Source organism: Saccostrea cucullata, unplaced genomic scaffold (genome assembly GCF_032062105.1).
Source record: "Saccostrea cucullata isolate Sc308-1 unplaced genomic scaffold, CSIRO_AGI_Scuc_v1 ctg22720, whole genome shotgun sequence".
Taxonomy (NCBI): Eukaryota; Metazoa; Mollusca; class Bivalvia; order Ostreida; family Ostreidae; genus Saccostrea; species Saccostrea cuccullata.
Window position 1 is genome coordinate 1 of NW_026933328.1, and position 5,702 is coordinate 5,702.

Below are 5,702 nucleotides of genomic sequence, written 5' to 3' on the forward strand. Positions count from 1 at the left end.
TATCAAATTTTACCGTTAGTCAGTATGTCACGTTAAAAAAACTACTGATAAACTTAAAATTACGACCAGCTTATTAATTTCGAAATATTTAACCTGATTTCTAATTTTATGAAATTGAAAGTTAAAAGTAATTGTATGTTGTTTATAGCAACACTTCACTGTGATAAAAATTAAAGAAGACCCTGTGCATCCACAAGAGCCGGTACAGCCAAATGGCGGCTTGGTATTTTAAGCTAAAGAAAGAGTAGTATGCTGTAGTCAAACTCATAAAATCTAAAACATACATAGTATGTTTATTTAATAGAAATGTTTGTATCAAATATACCAAATAGACAAAAAAAATAATTTAAATTAAATAAATGAATACGATGTTAAAAGTAATGTGTTTATTGACATCTACTTGTATACTATCATTTATCTAAATCTTTATTTCATTAAATAAATTTAAAAACTAAAATAATTATATTGTTAACATTTATTTTAATATTTACAGATTATGCTGAACTGTTGACGTATTGTCAACAGTGATTTAAATATTTGTGTTGACCTGTTGAAACTGAATCTGATGGAGCGTTGGGCACAATTTCTATCTCATTCAATCTTCCAAAATTTCAGATGCGCAAGTATGTCTTGGGTACAAGCCACCACCTTTGACCTTTTACGTCTTAATTTCCAGCAGTGAACAAACAACAACTAATTATGTCTAGTCGCACTAGATTCCCTAGATACCTTTATACTGGGTATAAAACAGTGTAGTAATTTGATGTAAACCTTTAACGAATCTCGTTGGCCAGGTCTGGGCGGCCTCCGTTTTTGGAGGATAGCTATATTCAATATGACGGCCGAGTCTTTAACCATATATGGCGACCGCGTTGCATTTTGGGATAGATTATCCTCCAAGATTAAAAGATAAAACAGGTAATTTTCAAACGCTTTGTGCCTACCTTTAATCAAAAAGTGCAAGCACCAGAGTACATGTAAATAAAAGTTCAAACATTAAACTATCGATTGTATGTGGCAATTGGAATTTCTATGTCTAGTATTTTTACAATACGCTTTCAAAGGTGACCCTTCTTGCGCTCCATAATCAGCCGCATTGCAGAGCATGACGAGCACCGAGATGGTGTGTAACACCAAAGAAGAGGTAAATAAACGTTATATATCTCTAGTTAAATAATTCAAGCTGTAATTTTTTTTTGTTAATGTTATATTTAATGAGCATATGCAAGCATGTTATGAAGTAAATTTGTACTCTTTTTTGTGAATTTATTGTTTTTTTCGGCCCGTGGACATTTCGAATTTCCTCGAACAGTTGTTGATCATATATTTCTATAAGTTTACCGTTTTTAGAAATGATTGGTGATTTAATACGTTAAGCTCATGAATTAAAAATGTGAGAGGTACATTATCAGTGATTATAGTGACTAAGAGCTTGCGTTTTTCTTGAACTTGTGTTGTTGTGTTTAAACAGGTTGGGCACACACTGCCAAATGGTCATTTAACCCCCGTTTGGTGGTCATTCGCCCATATCGGCGTCTTTATTAACCACCAAATGGGAGAGAAAAATCGTTCTGCTCAGTTCTCTGGAATGAAGTGAAATGGCGCATAATTTCAACTCACGGGGAATAAAATATAGATATTTATCTGTACTTTGAACGAAAAAAATTAAAATTTCAACGCGGACTTTTTTGCGCAGTGTCGTTCAAATAATTGACAAAATCGTCACCTATATGTAAACAAATGTAACGTTGCTCTGTTTTGACTTTAAAAGAAAAATTCCCTCCGTTTCGCGCGTAGTTGAGCCTATCAATCGTGTTGATCGCTTCATATTTCTGTCATCCGGGCAACCGATCAATTATCTAAACCAATCAAAAATGACGATCTTTTCCAAACTTGGGTCAAAAGACTGAATTCACTACGGAGGCCAATAAGTGTAAATTTTCAAAAAGTAAAATAAGAGGAATGGTAAGAATTCGCTTTTATTTAGTTTATTTCGTAAGCAATGGCTTTATTCTTTATAAAAATGCGATATGCAGTGAATTTATGTTAAAATAATCACTCGAAAATCATAATCTTGGAATAAAATCAGGAATAATTGCAAATGTCACTTTTGTAAATCTTTTATTCAAAATTTTTAATAAATATAGTAGATACAACATAGATATGCATACTAAACCACAAATGGTCGCACAGAAATCGTAACTTCATCCTAAAAGAAAATAAAGAATAAATGTTACATTCAAATGTACGAAAAATGAATTTTATAGCACTAAGTGCCCACCATACGAATAAGATTCGAGGAGCTCGTGTTTAACGGGATTTTATAAAGATTTATATAGAAGCAGATCGAAAGATCGTTTGAAAAGTTACTTCTCTAGACTAACACCTCTTGCTTAAATGTATTTTTTACCGAACTATACACAACAAGATAATTTTTTGTATTGTTTGAGCTAATAGTTCGGCCGTCACGAACAGCTGTGGGTTTCGTTTTTACGAAGTTCCACTGAAATTCCACATGGAAAATTGACTAAATTGTATTAAATGTGCGATGAATATGTTAATTAAAATCCCCCAATGCCTTAGTAAATGCGCTTTTGCTTTATTTCAATGAAAATTGGATTTAAATAAAAAAGACCACCATTTGGTAGGTAAAAAAGACGCCGATATGGGCGATTGACCACCAAACGGGGTTTAAATGACCATTTGGGGGTGTGTGCCCAACCTGTTTAAAAGTCTGGAAACATGGGAAATGCATATTCATGATATTGAACTGTGTCAATATTTGTTAAATTTTGAACAGATGAATATAATATGAACCATCCGTATGAAATATTGATCTCTTAAATTTTGAATTGTGTGCAATTATTATGACTTGATAAATTAAGAAAGATCATAGTCTTAGTAGCTTGCAGCAGGTAGGTACAGATAGTGTCAAAATGCTAAAACCAATTTGTACAACAGGGTTCCTGAAAGGGGAAAAATTGAAAAAAATAAAAAATAGATTCTTATTTTCTGTAATTATGTTGAAAGTGAGGTTTACTTGTGTATTCATTTAAGGAATGTTTTTAAGTTTTGTGTGAGTTATTGGTGTGTGAATCACACAGACTTGTGGGTACTAGAGATGTCGGACTATAACAGAGTCGGACTATAACAGAGTCGGACTATTACAAAGTCAGACTATTACGGAGTCGGCTTATTGCAGACTCGGCCTATGCATTTATAAGTATTATAAATAACACAAATATGTATTTTTATTCATTTCTTACATTTATTATTTAATTTAGTATAGTGAGTAACTTTATTATGAAATATTATATCCTTGGTTCAACTGTATTATGTTTTTTATAAAAAAATATATTTACGAATTAATAATGCTATAAATAAAAAATGAAATATTTTATTGTTTGCATATCAATTTATGCATACCACGGCCGGTTTACTTGGATTACACAAAGGTGACACACGGAAGCCATATCTAGGGGCTGTATCCATTTGACACTATTAGACTCAAAAACACCTAAATAATTATTTTAATCGATGTTTTATTAATTGTTAATCACATTAACTCAAATGAATGTGTATATAACTTATAAAATTGAAATTTTCCATTTTTTTTTTATTTTTTGATGTATATAAATAGTTTGCATTTAGTACAAACTTTAAAATTTTCTCTCCATTTATTTGTTTATTCTCGGTTGACAAAAAGAATACGATAATTTTCAGGAGAGAAATCTTAAAATCACATCAACACAATTAAACATCTTTATTTGGAATAAGATTTTTTTTAGGTACAACCAAAAAAAATCCTAATTATAATTCGATCCATGCATAACACCCCCCCCCCCAAAAAAAAAAACTTTCAAAGCAATACGTATATATGCTTGAAAAAATCTTTTTTGAGAATTGTCTGTTAACCATTTGTTCTTGTTGCTTTTCCTCTCATTTTCGTTTATTATTTTCAATTTATTTTTCAATATACCGAGCTTGCATCTTTTTTTCAATAGGTAAATGACAATAGTGAGAAAAGGAAGTTTGTCAGGTCAGAATTTGCCCTCTATGTCATGGAAGTTATAAATTATATTTTTACTAAAGAATGAAAGAAAAAAATGTCGCAGCTTGTAAAATTAATAATGCGCGGTAAATGCTGAAACAAGTGCATGTAGGTAATCATCACATTTTAACTGACTAGTGTACCTTTTTTTTTTTTTTTTTTTTTGAAGACACGATTATTTCATTTATCCATACAATAATGATTTATTTTTGTGAATTAAGTAATCTGTACCCAAATATTCTCGTAATCTCCACTGCATAAAAAATACAGGTTTACAAAAAAAAATGTTATATATCAGAACAAATAAATATATCTGCAGAAGTTTTTTTGCGTTTCCTTATTCTATAATTTTATAAATTTTATCTAAAATACTCTAAACTTTGGAGTACTAAAGTATGTATATAATCTATTCACGTTAGTGAAGAACTTGAAAAATCACTTCATGTCAAAAAATAGCTGGTTTACAAAAAAATTAAATACTTAATCACTAGCACCTATATTATTTTCCATATGAATATTAATCAATTTAATGCGTTAAACTTATGCTATACACTTTAAAATTTTGGCCATAGGCCGACTCTGTTATAGTCCGAGTTTGTGTAGGCCGACTCTGTAATAGTCCGACTAAGTCATAGTCCGAGTTTGTTATGGGATGAGATCTCACGTATTCAGACTTAAATTGTCACGTAGGCATATTTCATGAAGCGTGCTAGTGCACTTCATGAAAAATATGCTTACGTGCAAGTCAGTGTGATTCTCACACCAATAATTCACACTAAACTTAAAAACATTCCTTATATTTACATTTTACATGTTTGGAAGCACCGAAAATATACTCAATATTTGAATTTCTTGCTGCCCAATGTTGTTATACTAACTTTTACTAACGTCACTGTAGCCCTATTCTGACATCATGGTAACGTACATCTCTCCATGTATATTTCCAAGCGTAAGTATACACGAAAATCAATTTCACAGTTGGCTTAGTAGGAAAACACAGCAAATGTAAATATTTTGTTAAATTGATATTAAGAAACATGATATTTTTGTTTATCCTGTTTATGTACATCTTAGGGAAAACACTTGAAAAGAAAAATCTACTTTTGCCTTTAAGTAATGAAAGTCACATATTACTACATCTGGATAGATATGTAAAAAAACTACGTATGCTAACTCTTGATTTCCGCCTACATTTTACACCTATTTAATTCAATATTGATGACAATTTGGCCATAAAATCTTTGTTGAATGAAAAGATCTGTTCAATTATAATTGATAGATAATTTTAACACCAGTGTAAGTGATAGTTTTGAAAATACTTATTTCAGCTATATTTTGTTTCCTTCCTTAAGAATGTCATCATTTTTACATATTTTTATCTTAATTTTCTAGAGCTGAGTATGATGTCACAATGCCATTTAAAGAAATTTGCAGCAACAAATTGCATGAAGTGTGGTTACACAAAAACAAAGACAGTCTTTCTGGGGACCCAAATCGCCTCATTCATCGACCACTTGCTGTCCTTAAGAGAAATTTTGCTGATGTAAATAATGTAGATCCAGTAACATTTAAGCGAGCCAAATTCTGCAATTTTTGTGTGAATGAATTGACTTCCTATTGTACCAAAGGCAACGATCATGACTACACTGGA

The 5,702-nt window shown here is 31.1% G+C and overlaps 1 long non-coding RNA gene across 1 annotated transcript; it reads left to right on the forward strand.

Moving 5' to 3' along the window:
* The first annotated feature begins 797 nt into the window (after positions 1-797).
* On the forward strand, positions 798-5,696 carry LOC134237995 (uncharacterized). Its single transcript, XR_009985917.1, has 3 exons — positions 798-918; positions 1,065-1,144; positions 5,444-5,696. It is a non-coding gene; the product is annotated as an uncharacterized LOC134237995 (long non-coding RNA).
* The last annotated feature ends 6 nt before the right edge of the window (positions 5,697-5,702 follow it).